Genomic DNA, 18624 nt, shown 5'->3' with positions numbered 1-18624 from the left:
CTTCTTTTTTTGCATATTGTCCATGTTTTCAAAGTGTATCTGTGTTTTTCATTACGCAGTATATAAACGTAAAACCTAATGAAAATCTGTTTTTCTATCATTTTTCTTTCTTACGGTGTATAAATTGGTCTTATACAGCAATCTTCATATTTTGGGAACGGAGGTCCCTTTGAAAGGGATCATTATATTCCAAGGTCTTTGGCATCGAACAATCTGAAACCTCTTGTTCGAACTACCTGAGTGTAGACTTCTATTAAACTGAGTCTACTTTCAGTTTTTCCACTGGCCACTGAAGCTTGAATCCTTTGAAGAGTCTGTAACACTAGGACTCCCATTCATATTCATTAGATTTAGCCGCTGAGGTGAATAATATCAGCACGATATGATTGAATGGCCGTGTTTGGGCGGCCAAATGACTCATTAATGATGACCGCACCGCACAGTGGTTAGCTCAAGTGCTAGAATAAATGATAGACAGAACAAAAGGAGGGGGAAAGGAAATGGAGAGGATGGCAAGAACAGCAAAATGACTTATTAACAAAATAAGATGAATTAATGATTCCAGGGTGTATGTGTATAATAAAAGGCGTATGGCTGGAAGAGAACAGGATCGTGGGATACAAGGATAAGAGACGTGAAGTGAAGAAAGGGAGATAAGTGGTATAATAGGAGATACAGTTGAGAGGTTTAAGTCTGTGCATGTGAGGAGGAGAGTGATATTGGAAAAGGCAAGAGTGGTAATTGACGGATCTTGAGGAAGTCATGGAAGATGTTTCATAAAGGAATGTGGTGAGAGATGTGAATAGAATTTAAATGTAAAATCGAATCAAAATAATTTATTATTTATTAGTTATTTATTAATAGGATCGAGTTATTTAATTTTTTTGGGTAACTATATATATATATATATATATATATATATATATATATATATATATATATATATATATATATATATATATATATATATATATATATATATATATATATATATCACAATGTATTTTTTTAAACCTTTAACAAAGTCTTTGGTTTTGATACCAAAGACATTTTGTAATTCTTGTTACCAGTGTCAATAAAACAAAAAACAAATAATAGACTAAAAAACTCAAGCTCAAGCAAACTGTCAGCGGTTTAAATAAGATTTTTTCTTTTTTACAGGCACTGCTGCCATAAATAATACTGGTACACACTTTCTTTGTTTGCTTTTACTTAAAGGTCCCATATAGTCAAATCTGAAATTTCCTGTCTTTTTTCATAATAAGTGAGGCCTAGGGGCTACTTAACTGCCATTTAAGCTTCAAAACTGTCAGTCCACAGTAAACGGCACACATCTTGCATAAAGTAACAGACTTTTCACAAGCCGTTGTGACTTGCGTAAAAATGTGACGTCCGATCTACTCAGCCACCGCCTCCAGTTATGACCGAGCACCGTCCATGCGTCCACGACAGAGAGTCAGGAAACACAGACACAGAAACAGGTTGAAAAGGTTAACTTTAATGGATGAAACCAGATCGGCTGACCTGAAACATTACACCCTCACTCCAAGGATGCTTGATCTAACGTGTATAATAAAGACAAATGTCTATCCAGTCAATTATTTTTCCAGCTACGTTATTTTTCCAGCTACAATTAATCGCAGCAATGTATATACAGTTACACGTGATTATATATAGATCGTCAGTTTGTTGTTTTACACACATGCACGCAGACATTATTTCATAAATGACATTGTCTTGTGGGCGTGTCTAAAACTTTATTAGACATGCCTAAAAAGCTCCTGAAAGGGAGCAGTAAAAATATATATTGAGCTGGTTTTTGGGTCTTATACCGTAAGTATATAGTCTTTAGGACATTGACACCAAAAAAATAAAACTCCAGAAAGGTGTATACTATGGGACCTTTAAGACTGTGTTAACGAACACCCTTGCAAAGCCAGGCAGATTGACACAGTGTGTTTTGATCTATTTAGGACCTATCAAGCGGCAAAATATAAAACATATAACTTAAAATCACTTTTATTTATACCACAGTGCTTCATAACACTTGCAAGCAATGCGTTTTCGTACCACGTAGCCCAGAAACGTCTAATCGTGTAATCATATGTAGTCTTGATAGATGAGAGACTCTACCGGTTGACAAATTTCTACCAGTTAAACATGTTTATCGCCCACCCCAGTCCAAACATTATATTGCCAATTACATGTATTCATAATTCATGCATGTTTTCACGTACTTTATTCTGAGTTATGATGAGGCAGGGTAGACAATTGGATTTTCCTTCCATTTCATAAACACAAGTGCTGCATGTCAAAGACACACACGCGGCTGGCAGATGATAAGGGCTGAAGGGAGGGGGATGTCGGGGAATCACTCTATGCCGAGGTGCATCCCACGCTAATAGAACATTCTGTTTACCAAATGCCGTTAATTACCCCTGTCCTGATGTGCGATCCGCTCCTCTCTCAGTTCTATTAATTAACTTAATCAGCAGGCTGAGACTTCGCACCTCTAGCTAGACTGTTTTCGTAACAAGAACTGGAATATAGCACCACAAAATGTTATTTCCGTGTCATCACATTGAATATTATCCCCTCTCTCACTTTTTCCTCATGTGTGCGCTCCTAGGATGATTATTCATTATTAATCACAGTGGCATGCCAGGGTTTTTTTTTTTACATTAGTGCTTTCTTCTGACAGCAGGAAACACTTGCTACTTTGAAGGCTTTTTTTTAATAGTTTGACAGGCTAGCCTTAAATCCTAATAAATTATGGTATGTCATGAGGTTTATGTAACGGAGGGGAATCTGTCATTTTAAAGTCATCCCACTTGTTTATGCTGTTGAATATTTCAAGAAGTGTAGAAATGTAAATGCGCAGTTAAGGAGCAATTTTAAACTTCATCTGACCCTCACGTTATTATTTGTTGGTCGCTTCGTATTAACCCCTAAATGTGTTTTTTAATCGATAATAATTTATCCGATATTTAGGAAGGGACAATGCATGAGGAGTCATTATTTTTAAAAGGTAACATGGCAGCAAAGATACCGATTACACCAAAATATTTAATTATAACATTACAAAACATTTTTTTTTTTTGTTAGTTTTTATTTTTATGTTAAGGGAAATTTCCAATTAGGATTAAGTAATGTTTTTGAATAGAATATGTAACACCCTTACCATTCATTTGGGAAAGACCACATTTTAATTCCTAGCTCCTACTGCAACAGCTAAAATATTCTTTGTGTTTTTAGGTTGAGGTGACCTGAAATAACAACTCAGCCATATTTTATAATGAAGGAAACAAGGCATCAAAGATTTAGTTTTAAAAATGTAAATTTAAACAATATTTAGGAAAGAAAAAGATGACATTTTATTGTCATTAATATTATTATTAGAATTATTATTATCTGAAACCAATCAAGTCAAAGGACCATATCTGGATTCTCCCACTATAGCAGCTTTAAAAGATTTAAAGATTCTTTGCTGTTTTTAGGTTGGCTTTCCATACGTTTGCATGCAATCACATATTTAGAATAAAAAAATGCATTTACTCATTCAGGTGCATAAGCAAGTGTAGCATTTACTTTAATGCCAGGTCTAGCAGCTCAAAGTGAATGCTCCCTATGCATTGCCTGGTCCACGTTTGAATATGTAAATGATAGTAGCACTAAACGGAGACTGATGCATGGTGATGTAAGAGTGATGAGTCATGCCTCAGGGTCGAGCGAGCAGTTGTTGCGGTGCCGGCCTCTGATTTGGGTGGGAGGCTGTACTGTGGCTGCTCACGCCTCTTCCATTAGATGAGTAACACCACCCCACTGGGTGAATAGTACTGATGCTCAAGCACGGCTGCTTCAGAGGATGCCAAGAAGCTCTAGTGAAGTAAACCTACAGTCATCGACTCATCGTAATGCATTCCTTTGAGGAAAATCAAAAATGAAGATTTAATAAAAAGACACCGAAGGTCACCTCCCAGCATTAGGCAAGTGTGTATGGGTCATTTTCTTGTTTACATTGTGGGGACCAAAAGCCAACAGTTGCCCACAAGTGTCTGTCATAATTCATGTCGGTCTTCTGTGAAACACAGAGGATGTGTGGTTGCTGTCTATACATTATGGTCAGCGGGGTCTAAAACTATACAAAAATATCTTTAAGTAGCACATACTCTTAGAACGATGCCAAAAGAACCATTTTTTTGTCTACGTGCTTCCATAAAGAACCTTTAACATCTGGAGAATCTTTCTGTTTCACAAAAGGTCTTTGTGCCTGAAGAAGGTTCTTTAGAATATAAAAAGCTAGTTCTTTATAGACCTTTAAAGAACCTTAGACTGATTGGTTCTTTGTGAAACCAAAAATGGTTCTTCTATGGCATCACTGTAAAGTATCAGCACCTTAAAATAAAATAAAAACATGGTTACAATACTTTACCATTGGCCTAATAATACCACGGTTATTTTATTTAGGACAAAACATGACCCCTGATAATGCAAGTACACCTTCAGTGTTAGATATATTAAAGATGCAGCTATTATTGTACCAATTTTGACATTTAGGCTAGATAAAACAAGAACACATGGTTCTAATGTAGTACTGTTTTAGATAAAAATGCTTTTAGCGACACTCATTGGACTTTTCAATCCAAAAGTAACATGAAAAGTTCATGAAACAACATTATTTTGAAGAAAGTTTTACAGGTGAGCCTGGGTTGGACAAAACCTTCTTTTGTAAAAAGTATTTATTAGTTAGTTTGCTTTTATTGTAGAAATAAAGAAGATTTTTTTGTTTAGGGTGTGGGTGAGGGTTAGATTATAGTATATATAACTAGGTGTACAAAACAATAGAAGTCTATATAGAATGCCTCATTTAGTCAAAGCACGATTGTGTATTTCAATAAAGCTTTTATCACTTCAGACGCAAATATGTTTTCTGAAAAAAGCTCTTTAGTTTTCAGAAAGATTTAAGAAATGCATCTGTATTTTGTTATGACATACAGCATGTTCTGCTGCTATTCCATTGAACTCTGTAAACACAAGTAAAAACAAATCTTGATTTCTAATCTAAACAAGGCCTCTGTGGGGGTGATTAATCGCTAGGCTAATTGCTGGTTGGTTACTAATGAGAAGACGGTGCTGGTGTTACAGTGTGTGTAATTGTGTCCTCGGGGACCCTGATATCCTCCTGCTCTGTCTAGAGTTAATGTGATGTGTCTGAGAAATCGAATGCTGTCTTATTTGTCAAGCTCCATCTGTCTACAATGTCAGTGTGCCACGGGGTGAGAGGATTTCTTAATAGATGTTCTTGTCCATAAACATTTATAAGTGGCCTAGAAGTTCAGAAGGACAATACACAAACATATCATTTTTACTACCTATAAAGCATTTTCTCATTGCCATTAAAATATATGCTTGTGGGCCATAAATGTTTACGGGTGCAAGCTTGACCGCATTAAACATCCGTTTGCAATTTTTGTCATCTGATTCTTGAATGAATGTGTGTGAATGAGAAAAAGAGAGTGAAAAAACCCTGTCGTTTGGACACAGGATAGCAGATGGTCTTGTTTCTTAATCATGGTCATGGTGCTTAAGCTCTAAATCCTCAGTGGAACAATGCAACCAGGCTTTAGCTTTAGGCTTTGCCTGACCACCTCGAACACCCGCCTTTAGTTACTGACACATTCCCTGTCCTTGTCTCTATTCCCTGAGCGGTCACCCCAGCCTCATCTTCTTCAGGCGTTATTGTGGATTTTCAGTCATCAGCGGTCTGAGCGTCTAATCAGTGCTTTATTGCCAAGTAGAGTGATTCCAAAGCCGATTATGGAAATGATCAGTGAAAAAAGCATTCATAAAGGTTTAACTACCTTGCAATTACTGTGCGCTTTCGACGTCTGGAAGATACCTTAGCGTCTTGCCTGCCAAATTAAATGCTCGTGATGAAACTTCTAACGCATGACCTTGCATAATTGAATAATAGGCTTGTAATCATGTGGATCATTCAACTGTACATTCATCTAATTATCTGACATTGCATGGTGTACAGTTTAAGATGACCGTGCAAAATAACAAATGTTGTCGTTACATATTTTATGTACTTTTACATTAGAATACTTGGACATTTACAAAACTCAAAGTTTAAGCTACTTTATATGTACTGTTGAATTGTGCACCGTTAGAGGCCCCCTATACACTTCATCATCATAATTACAGTAGCCAATCACGTTCATTTGTTGCTCTGCTCACTAAACTCCAAGAACATATACCTCGAGAACAGACAGAAGCCATTCACCTTATTCATCAATTGTCAGTTTATTCTCACAGCATGATTTTTAGATTGACGTTTAAAATCTTTTAAAAACCCATCTTTGGGTCAAATATAGATTAATCCAACTTTTGGGTTAAAAATTAACCTAGAAGTTTGCAAGGCCATATTTGACCAAATTTTTTTGTTAAAAAACCCAGGATTTGTAGTGTAGGTAATGTTCTGGCCGTTTTGTCATAAAAAAGAATCGGAGCCAGCTGGAATCAACAATCCTCAGTATGGAAAATGACCTCCTCTTCGTACCATGTTCCATTGTTGGTTGATTTATAAAAGCTCTTGGAAAACTGTGACAAGACCAGCGCTGCTCGTCACATGACTCTTCAATGTGAATCAGGGCTGGCTGTCACATGGGGAAGTGTGTCACAAGGACAGGCTCAGCAAAGATTTATTTATTTATTTTTCTAGTTCAGATTTTATCGGTAACAAGCGAACATAATATAATTAATCTAATGTAATACAATATAATATATAGCATTTTTTGTTGACTAAAATATTGGAATTTGCATATTTAGTTTTTTTTTTATATATTTTTTTAAATCAAATGAACTGTATAATTTAGCAGGCAATGCTTAAACGTATGCACCTATAATATAACTGACTTTCAGAAAACACCCACCCTAAAAAAAAAAAAAAAAAAGAAGTGAAAACTTGCCCCAATTTCCAGTCTACATGACTCATTCATGAACGGACAAATGTTCTTTTTGAACCCATGCCTGGAGACGAACATAAAATAAATGCATTAAATTGAGCGTTCATCCTCCCATCCAGTGACTTAATCGCACGCATCCCACGTCTCAGTGTTTATAAGCGCTCTTGTGTTGGAGATCCTCCTCTGCTTTGACAGGCTCAGTGAACGCTCAGCATCCAGAAGCGAAAGCGCGAGCCTGGCGCGCGTGAAAACCGCCCGCGTCTTGCCAAAGCGAGACGGGAACCGAACCCCAGCATCTTTTTCAACGTAGTTGGGGAGGGGGTGCTCGTTCCTTCGCGGACTCCGTGTACCGGTTCAGACAGTCTGAGAGCAGCGGTGTTGAAGGACAGAAGAGGAGCGGGTTTCTATAGCGGGACAGAAGATGCCGCTGCTTCGTTGACGGCTCCGGTCCACCTCATGGCTCACACACACAAAAACACCACGGCGGAACACTCGTGTTCTTGATCACGAGTTTAAAACGGGATCCTTTTGCGCTTCTTTTGTCTCCCACGTGCAAGAAAGTGGATCCGTATTTGAGGTGAGTATGTGATTTTCAGTCGCTTGTTCCTGCTTTTGTTCTATTGTTCGCACCGTTGATTTCGGAGTGTCTTTCCACGGGAGCGTGTGTTCTCAGTTGGGATGCTGAGGGACATGTTCATCAGGATTATGATGTCTGATCAAGTTGCTCCTCTAGATTTGATAGAAACGCGCATAGCGGCGTGTTGTATTTACAGCAAATGACCGGTTATTAAGAAAAGGTTCAACGAACGACATGGCTACTTTTTTTTATATTGCTCTTTTCCTTCTGTCTCCGTTTGTACAGCGGCGTTACAACGTAGTCTTTGCGTGCAAGTGTTAGCTCGGAATCAAAAGAGTTAATTCGTAACGGAAAAGCAGGGATGACACGGGGGTTTCGCAAAGAAGTAAAAAAGACCAGTTGACAGTCGTTTTTAAATGCAACGGTTTCAAACGCATTGATCTTTAAATTTGCTGTTTTTTTTACGGGAATGCAGTTGTTGGTTTTTGCCGAGGAGCGTGTTTTCTGAAAGTCCGAGCTTTCCGCGGTCACTCGTCGCGGGTTTCCTTCTCTCGGGAGCGGGACGCGGAAAACCCGGGGTGGAGCTGGAACCGGACGCTTACAGGGAAGGGAGGGGAAATCTCTTTAGATTGAATTGGAGGCTGGCTTTAAGTTCGTGTTCGGTTTGTTGACACAGAAGGGTCAAATTCTTAATGTGCATTCATTCTTAAGCAGTCTTGTGTTTTCATAGTACACCGTCGAAGTTCAATTCCAGTAGGCCTATCGAAGAACACAAGTCCAGAGGATGCGTGGAAGTAGACTGCCCTAATGTCCACCCAGCGAATTCAGACTTGAGGGAAACAAACCATTAGGAATCCCAGAACAGTACGACCTATGGAAGCCTGTAAGCTTCTAAAAAAAACATTTACATTTGTAAAAAAAGAACATTTGTCATTTCCATTGGCGTAATAAATAATACACCATTTTACTGAAGCGATAAAGACCTGGAGAAATGCTAAATTTTTAGCTGCCATTTTAAACACGGCGTGAGGCTTTCCCATTAACTTGAATACGGGGAATAAAATAAAAAGTTCACAGACTGACAAAGATGTGTCCTTGTGTCCTTTAGAAATCTTGCAAGGTAGCCCTCCTAGACTGATCCTCACAAAGAATGCAAGTTTGCTTTGTGCAGAACAACCAAGATAACCAAATAACCAAATAAATGAAATGTAAATGTCTGAAATGTATGTTAACCAATTTATATATATATATATATATATATATATATATATATATATATATATATATATATATATATATATATATATATATATATATACATTTGTGTAACACTGAATATCAGCATGACCTTGTTTTATATCATCCATATTAGCTATTTTAAAACATTTCCATCACCTTCAGTGTGATTATGCTTTAGTATGATGGCCTTATTGCCAAGAAAAAGAAAACACTGCATAGAAGTTTGCTTCAGTAAATGGATTTAAATAGAAAACAACCATTAAAACATTGCATGCTTAAATAGGTAAACGGCTGTTATGGAGGAATCATACTTTTCATATAAATTTGTCTAATTCTAGTGTATTTATTGCCTTAGGAATTGATATGGTGCACCAAAAATATTTATCAGGTTAACTTTGAATCTGTTGCGTGCACTCAGTATTCAGTCATACTGGCCTTCAGTTTGATTTACTGATCTATGCAAAATGTGTGCAATTATCATTGCAATAAAATGTTGATTATAGTAGAAAGAAGTGAGAATTTGTTAAGGCCTGTTTTGCTTGTTTGGAGTCTTCATTGCTCGGCCAACAGCAGCAGACTGAAGTACTGTTAGCTGGCAAGGCAGTGAGCCCTGGGAAATACCACCATCTATCTCCACATAACAACATTATATTTCCATATTTGTTTTCTCTGTAGTAAAATGGTGTGTTTTTATTTTTAATATGATCACATTAGACTGTTTGTGTCTTGAATAATTTTAGCTTCCCCCTTACATCCTGTCACATTTATGTCACACATTATCTGCACTACTGTATGTGTTGTTGTCAATATATGTCACATTTTGACATAACTAATGAGGAGATCTGTATTGCTGTCATATAACATATTTACACCTTCTGCCTAAACACAATGAAAAAGCCATTTGGTTTAGCAGTATTAAGGTCATTTCTCAATAGAATTGTGGAAATGGCAAACAAGTCTGGTACTTTGTTATCGTGGCATCTCTGTGGTGTTCCACAAGGAGCTGTTGTGGGATACATCTTCTTCACATTGCAGTTTTTAGCTAATTAATAAAGTAGATTAATAAAAAATTAAGTTCCTTCAGTAGTTAATGTAGATGAAAGAATCACTTTTCTTTGTAATTCTTATCACTGTTCACATGAGAGTCCAGATACTCCTTTTTAATATTACAGACAGAATTTCTAGGCACTACACATCGCAACTTTAGTTTTCAATATGTTTATGTTTGTTTGTTTTTGTTTTCAGATGGAATTGGAAGACCTCTAAGTTGATTTATGCGAGGCAAATTTGTACAAAAAGTCATTTTAAAAAATCACATGACATTGTGCGCATTGGTGTAAGGATTTTGAAAAACCAGCTACTGTATTATATTATGAGAGAATAGACCATATACTAGAAGCCACTAAATAACTTAAATCAAAGATCTCACAAAAGAATGAGTGTATATGAGAGATATTATATATGATTTAGTTTGCCCTCATAATGCTACTTGGCTTTTCTCCTGTTCTGAAGCTCTCTTTATAATTTCTTACCCTGTTGAGACAATCATGTTTGCTTCCATCATCTCATGGACAATCAGTCAGACCTTGCTTGAACAGATGGACCCTCATTGACACAGGATAAAGGGCTTGGCTGATGAATTTCATACCCGAATAACACATTCATTGCATGGCTTGCATGAATGTGTGTGTTTTTATGTGTGAGTGTGGGGGATTGCCATCCTACTCAGCTGAATGTGCGTCCGTGTTATGAGCTCTGTGTATTTGTAACAGGCTTGGTGAATTTGAATGTGTTGCTTTCTTAAGTGGATACCCAAGGGCTTTTCTTGTAGTTTGTACTGTGCGCTATGATTTCTCATGTATAATTGTTGATACAGAACCCACACGGTACCTCATCTGTTAGACCTCAGCGCATGGCAGTTGTCATCAATCTCCCTGATTGTTCGTTTACTTTGGCTAATGAAAACCATACATTTCATTACTTCGGTCCATTGTTGGGAAAAATGATTTAGAATACTGAATAAACCTCTTTATTCTTCAAATATGGATTAGCTTCTTGTTTATTTCATGGTAGGAACTGAAGAAGGATGCAATGAAATTGGCGGTTTCATGCCTCAGAGAGTCTTTTATTTGGCTAAAAATACAAATATAAGGGCAGAAAGTCTCTTGAGACTGGATGTAAAGGCTCAAAGAGAAATCCACGGGAGCAGGGCTAGGTGGTCACTGGTTAAATGGCTTCCCAGTTATGTTGAGCTGTTTTGGGTCCTCAAGGACAAGCTCTGGCGTGATATACACACTGATCAGCTATATAAGCTCAATATGTTTGGTCGAGTGTTGGTTAGGTTTAGGGTCTTGTCAAGTCAGGGCACTTTCCACTACTGAGCCAGAGCTGGTGGAGAGATTGAGATGGAGGGGTTTTGGCAGTGGTGACAAGGTGTAATAAGCAGCAGGTGCGTCTCATTACTCTCTGCCAGCAGCACTCATGCACCTCCTTATTGCCACGGACTCCTATTGTGAGCTTGGCCATGAGCTGACGAGAGGAGGGTCAGGGTGACATTAATTATTGGGTTTAGTTGTCTGTCTGTTTGCATATGCATGAAGGTGAAGATAAAGGGCGTCTTCAAATTTCCCAGATATAAGACTTGGAGCCACCTAGCTTTTTCCTAGCTCTGTATTCACACTTAACATAGGAAAGTGATATTAGGGCTGCGTCTAACATAAATTGCTGTAACCACCAAATATTGGAAGTATGATCAAATTAAATCATGGAATTTATTTAATTAGTTTGTCTCCTTCCCCTTATAGCGTCTCTGCTGTAGCTTCCTTTTTACTGTGTAATAAATGACTGACATTTAGAGGACCTGTAAATCGAACGGTTTGCAATTACGAAATCTAAAAGGCCAAATGAATTATTTACATCACATGCATTTGCAAGATTTTATGAATTAGGAAAAAAAAACTAACTGCTAGACTCGTCACGAAAGTATGGAGATATTTGTTAATATTAAAACTCAAAATCAAATAGAACACGTGATAATTATTTAATGTCTACATTCAATTTCGGACATTCTCAACATTCGAGCTACTCTTGACAACAGGACAAATGTAAGGGTAAAGGAACATTTGCTTTGTGCATAAATAATTTAATAAAAAAAAAAGGGATCAGAGGATTATATGTTTATTCGTGGCATTTGAATGCAGATTGAGTGTATATTAATCTGCATCAGATCTGACAGCGGCTACATTGCAAATAAGTAAAGGATTTCAGAGTGTTTTGGCCAAGCAATAGCCAAGGGTGTTGATACTTTTGTTCTGCGCGTTTATGTTAGCCATTGAAAACTGTTTACTGACGGGTATTATAATGGATATTTTAGAATTTGTGACTGTATTACTCTTTTGTGAAAAAAGTTCATTAACATTTAAAGCGAACCTCAAGGGACATATTAAAATAATAAAAGAAATCTATGTCATGACCCTTTTAATGAGGCAATTATGCTCTGCTGCTTTTGAAAACATCGACAAAAGCAGCCTTAATATTACCATAGGCTTATCAGAGATGCAATTTTTTTTCTTAATATTATTGTTCTTAATAATCCACTTTTTGTTTTCAGATTTTTTAAAATCAGGTTAAAAGTTGAGACTTTCTGTTATTTATGTTTAAGTTTTAAATCGAAGAGCGTCACAATATGTTGTTCATCATCTTGAACCGCTAAACTGATCCACAGAAGTGAATGAAAGGATAAACAATGACAAACATATTACACAATAAATGTTTCTATGAATGCTTTCTGATGCAGATATGTTTAGATTGCAAATGAAATCAAGTAAAACGGCCTGACAGGCCACTGGGAAGGAAAAAGTTGCATGGTTGTGGTTGCAAGCACAATGTTAGCTTTAGAACAAAATGAAATGTGGATGACACAACACTTTTTTTGGTTCTGCTTTAAGTTATTTGCCTTAAAGATAACAATGACGAAATAACAATTTCCTTTAACGAGACATTGCCACAAACGCTGTTCTCATGTCGATTAGATCTTTGTGCATCCTATACAAAAATTCAGTTGCCGTTATATGCTGTGTAGATGTTTGTTTGAGGGAAGACCCTGAAAACATTGTCTCGTGCCATCTCATTGCAATTCTTTGTTTTATTTAGCCTAACCAATTTGTGTCTTTTGCACTAAACCTTGGGAACACAGCCCGTTTTAGCCAGGAGATGTTTGTCAGCGCTGACCCTGGTCCACTCAGTTTTATGTAACACAGTTCAATAAATCTATAATGGTAACAAAGGCTGAGTTTTATTCTCTTTTGATGAGATAAGTAGATGCATTTTGTCAACTGTGAATTTGCCTCTGTTTGAGTGGCATTTTCATTAGCCTACTCTAGACAAAATGATTGGATCATTCTTCACGTCAAGATTAAACTATTTTATTTGCCTACTGGTGGTCTTACGCAATACTGTCTTTTGGGCAATATGCAGCTCATTTCACACAGTTTTGGCAGGTAATGTTATACATTTAGATCCTTTATAGCTCAGTAGGGATTGGAGATGATTGCATATGGAGTTGTAGGATCTAGTGTATTTCTTTATGGTCCATGCGAATTTGTTTGCATGTATTAGCGAGTTAGTCATGTGGTTGGCTCTCAAACAGAGAGAAGCCAGTATGACGGTTGATCTGTGCCTGTGTGCCTCTGGCTGTCACAATTCACATGAAAAACACTGAGTATGTTGACAGAATATGTCTCAATACGCATGTTAGATTGTATTAAAGAGAATGTTTTGCATCATTGTATGACATTTACAGTATGTTATGTGAATTTCTAAGCTACCGTTTGGAATTACAAATTTGAATTGTCTAAATTACTTATAAAATTGTAACATTTAAATAGCATTTAAATAGCACATGCTATTTAACCATCATAAATCACCCAAAAGCCCAACATGCGGCCTAGGTTTACATCAAGGTTTAACTCAATAAAAACAAATGTTTTTCATTGTTATTGATTGAAGTGGCTTTTAATTGAGAGCCACTGAGCGCAGTGTTTGTGTTGAATGTACATGACATTGCATCCGATCAATTGACAGTTTTCTTTTGTAGCAGCGCAGCTCGTAGTGCTGAGTGCTGGCTTGACCTGATTCATCACGGCATTAACAGTGACAGTGATTTGAAAAGCTGCCGTTGAGATGATTTGTCGTTATCTCAGCTTCAGATGCCTGGCTGAAGTCAGATTATCTCTTTAGATTTTAATGCATGGAAGTATTTAACTAGCGAAAAATCTGAATTTACTGTGGTTTGGCAGCCCCTGAATTAGGACACCAATTATTCAGATTAAAATTTTTTTAAATAAAATCCTAGGTTCACAGTTTGGCTTAAATCATTTTTGTTAGAAAATGAGAAATGCAGAGGGAAGCACAGACTGGATGTGCAGAATTAAGCTAAAGCCTAAGAAAATCTAATCCGTGGCCCTGAGAATATGATGAAACCGAAAGGACCATGGAGGATAAAAAAAAAAAATTCACAGTCAAATGGTAGCAGTGATTGGATTCTAAAAGGCTGACACGCTTTGTTTTCATTGAAGGCCTATCAATGAGGTCTTTAGGAGACTGTATGATGTAAATAGTAAACAGTGTATTCTATTAAAGCTTCAGATCCTGCATGTGGATAATTAACTGAATCCAAAATCCATCCACTTAGCTTTTTAATCATAGAGAAAATGAAAATGGAGGAGGGCACATAATGTGGTGTGTAGAGGCTGTGTCCTGTTTTACTCTGTGGTGAGTTATAGGCTTCTGTGTGTGTGTGTGTGTGTGTGTGTGTGTGTGTGTGTGTGTGTGTGTGTGTGTGTGTGTGTGTGTGAGAGAGAGGAAACCTGTTTTTTCCACAGGGTGTCTGGAAGGAGCTAATACATCATGATGAGGTTGGCCAAGCTGCTTCGTTTGATGCCCGCATGTGTGGCCTTTGAGAATTTATCTGGTTTCAGCTATGCTATTATAACCTTTAATAGATTATTGAATAAGAATTCTGCTCCTAGATGGTTTATTGGGGAATTGTAATTATTGCGGGGTAGTAAAATTTCTCCATAGGCTGTGGATGGCCATGAGTATAAGTCATAGTATACTGTATACTAAATAAATATGTATATGCCTAAAATGTATATATATATATATATATATATATATATATATATATATATATATATATATATATATATATATGGATAATTAATATATCAATGTGTTGTTTGGTGTTACGGAAAAAGTAAAAAAAATACCCATTGAAGATAAACCTCTCTCATGCTATTTGAAACTTCATGAATGAAGATACATTTTTCTCTGGTTATTTGTGTGTTATTTTTATTTTATATATACAGTGTGTGTGTGTATATATATATCACGTCTTTGGACTTTTTGTTGTTGTTTTTGTCTTGTGCCACGTGTTCCGTGTGACCTACTTTTGTCATTATTGTCATTGTCTCCACCTGTGTCGAGTTAATTTAGTGATTTCCCGTTTGTATTTAAGTTCTAGTTTGATCCTGTATATTAGTCGGTCCTCGTCTTTAACGTGCGTGTGGTTTTTGTCCTGTCTGTCTGCCTGCCTGCCTGTAAAGATATTGTTTATTTCATCTCAGAGAAGATTTACCTTTATGCTGCTGCGTTGCTCTCATGCTCTCATGACTAACTATATATATATATATATATATATATATATATATATATATATATATATATATATATATATATATACACATACACACTGTTTTAAATGCAAATGAAAAGTCATTTAGTGAGATAAGAGAGCTAGTAACCAAATGTTACATGAAAAATGTTTAGTAATAATTGTTGCAACTAACAACCCAAACCTAAACTGACAAACTAAATACTGCATTTAAAGCCATCCACTGAGTCTTTGTGACTCTATTCCTTTGTGACAGCATATTTGATCTGAACGCTGGCAGAGCAAGGATTTGCTACGCAGCCTTTCTGTTTTATGAATATACATAGAGCTGTTGGCTGTTGTGAGAATGTTTTTTCATTTACATTTTCTAGTTGGAGTGTTTGAATGTGTATCTGAACCTAAAGCATATGTTCCTGTGAGAGTTTGCCTAAAATCCAGCCAATGCTGCTCAGGTTCTGCTGGGCCAGATGTTGAATACTTCTCTGCCAGCCATTTCACTATATCACAATGTCAATTGCTGGCAAGAGCCAACAGCTTGGCATGCTGTTCCCAGGTGTACCTAGTGTGTCATTCCCGAGATGTCTATGGAAATCATGCCCTAGTTGTGATGAATATTTCATGTTGTTGTCAGGTGGTGGCTTCGGGATTTCATATAGTGGTGTGAATTTTTTGGGATAGAGAAAGTTCAGGGATAGGGTATCTCTTGCACATTGTTTACAAACTGGATATTTCAGTCTAATAATATATAATATAATGTAAATTTTACATATTAATAATTCTTGAAGTGCAGGATTCTATATACTTGTACATAGCATGTCAGTCTTACACTGAAAAAGTTCAACTTTAGCTTTATTATCTTTGGTTGAAGATAACCCAATGCTATATATTTTAAACTAATTGGCAGACCCCTTGCAGTACTGCCGCAGACCCCCTGTTGAAGACCCCTGGTATGATGGAGCAAGAATTTCTAAGTGTTGTATTAAATTTGTTTGTTTTCATACAGTCAGATATGCCAACTTGCACCATCTGGTGTTCACCAGTACATGAGATGAAACGTCAGTAAGTTTAATAGAAAACAGGATTAGAAAAGCACATGTGATGAAAGGAACAGAAATACTTGGGTGGATTTAAAAGAGTAGGTGGGAGGCAGTTAAATGCATGGATGACAGACAATTCCACTTGGGAGGATTTTCAGAAAACACCTTGTAATTAGTTGGAAAACGCAGTTTCAAAGCACCTCGTCCTTTTCCCAGTCACTGGTGACTTTAAATTGGTGGAGCAGCTGGCTCAAAGGTAATGATCTCAGAATATTTGTTGCGAAACAAGCACTGCTCCAGGGACCTTCTTGCCGTGTTTCTGCTTTTTTTTTACGTTTATCCATACACTTTCTGAGTAAATAACGAGAGAAGGTGATGGTTGGAAAAGGAGAGTGGGAGGATAAGAGAGGGAAATTGGGCTGGAAACAATGGAAGCAAGTGGGAGAGATTGCATGAAATGCCTGGACAAAAAGAAAACCGCATGTGTTTTTCACCAAAATGTAAGAAGACAGTGTATGACGTTGGGAGAGAATGAAAAAGAGAATGAAATCACCGACAGAAAGGTTTCCACGGCGGTGTAGAAACCTCAGAAATGGTCTCCACTGGGATATTGTCTGGCTATTTTCTTTTTTATTATACAGGGTAGCAGCAGAATGCCTGTGTCTGGTCTCTAACTACATTCTTTTTGTGCTATCTATGGTACATAGGGCTGGTCAAAATAGTGAATTTCAGTATGTACTCAGTAATTTTACTAGCAATATGTGAATATAACAATGAATTTAAATCAGTTTTTATTTATTTGGCCATTAAAAATAACATTCTTCTTTTGTGTGCATTTACAAATATATATATATATATATATATATATATATATATATATATATATATATATATATATATATATATATATATATATATATATATATAATTAGACAAATATTTTAAATAGCATGATATCAGATGAAATCAAAAGAGTTAATATTTTAACTCTCAGCGCTTCTATGCATATTTACTTTTTGTTTAGTTTTTTTAGACTTTCATCTGTAATAGATAATTGTGTATTAATGTTTGCCTGATTCTTTCATTTATCTAATAATCGTTTTTTTCTCTTGTGAGAAACCCATTTTAACAGTTGAATCCTTTAACGCTCATCCATGAATCCTCAATTTGTGTTGATTTATCGCTGCTGACCAGCTAAGCCTTGTAATTGGATGGGAAGATTTTAGACAACACTAGCGAGTCTACATTATTTTCTTCGCTAATTGACAGCAGGCCACAGATGGCGTAGATGGAGCTTGACACGAGTTAACTCTGCACCTTCCTTTAAGATATTTTCAGCCCGAATTGGAATTTGTTTTCATTGTATTTATTTCAGTGTGAATCTTGAAAGAAGCCATTCTGTCGCACCATATGCTCGTAATGATGTTCATTTCAGAAATCTGGACATTTAAATAACCGTGCCCTGTCAACCACCCACAAACACATACCCACACGACCATGCACATGAATACATGCACACACACACACACAAAAAAGTATTTATAATGTATGTGTTTCTCAACATGTAGTCTTAGTTGTGGATGAGGTGGCAGTGGTCTTTTTGGAATGAGCTTATGACAGCAGCCATAATTCTCCCATTCAGCTTGGCAGCTTGCTTCCGTTTCAACTCGTAAAAGCTAACTAAAGCTTTGTCCTTAGAAATCAGCCTTCCCTTCAGCTGCATCCGCTGTACATTTACATGAAAATGCAACTATAGAATGGAAGCAAGATATGGAAAAGACAAACTCTTTAAATAGATCCTTTTTCTTAAGTGCTATATAATTTCGTTAAGGAACACTTGTATTTCCAAGTTACAATTTTTTAGTTAAACAAACCCCGTGGAACACAATGAACTTGATGACTGAAAGACTATTGTAATGATACATTATATAAATGCTGTGTGTTTTTCCTTCTTTTTTATGTTTTTCAGACAGCGAGCATTTTCTAGCGTTCAGGATGTTATGAGCAATTTTTAAACAATTATTACAATGTTCGTTTGACCTTTCATCTGCCGCAGCTAATATATATGCACAAATAGATTCTAATGGCAGATGCAATATGCAGAGAAACTATGATTCACAAATGCAATTA

At 36.6% G+C, this 18624-nt stretch overlaps 1 protein-coding gene across 1 annotated transcript in view; it reads left to right on the top strand.

Annotated features, from left to right (window-relative positions):
- Window positions 1-7142: 7142 nt before the first annotated feature.
- The window catches only part of pde4ba (phosphodiesterase 4B, cAMP-specific a), a 117464-nt gene continuing 105982 nt past the window's right edge, over window positions 7143-18624 (top strand). Inside the window, exon 1 of the mRNA XM_043241459.1 lies at window positions 7143-7545. The gene's annotated coding sequence lies outside the window, so the exon portion shown is untranslated. The remainder of the gene's footprint in view (window positions 7546-18624) is intronic.

This window comes from Puntigrus tetrazona, chromosome 6 (genome assembly GCF_018831695.1).
Source record: "Puntigrus tetrazona isolate hp1 chromosome 6, ASM1883169v1, whole genome shotgun sequence".
Classification (NCBI taxonomy): Eukaryota; Metazoa; Chordata; class Actinopteri; order Cypriniformes; family Cyprinidae; genus Puntigrus; species Puntigrus tetrazona.
The sequence above is the reverse complement of the archived record's forward strand: the minus strand, read 5'-3'. Positions and strand labels throughout refer to the sequence as shown.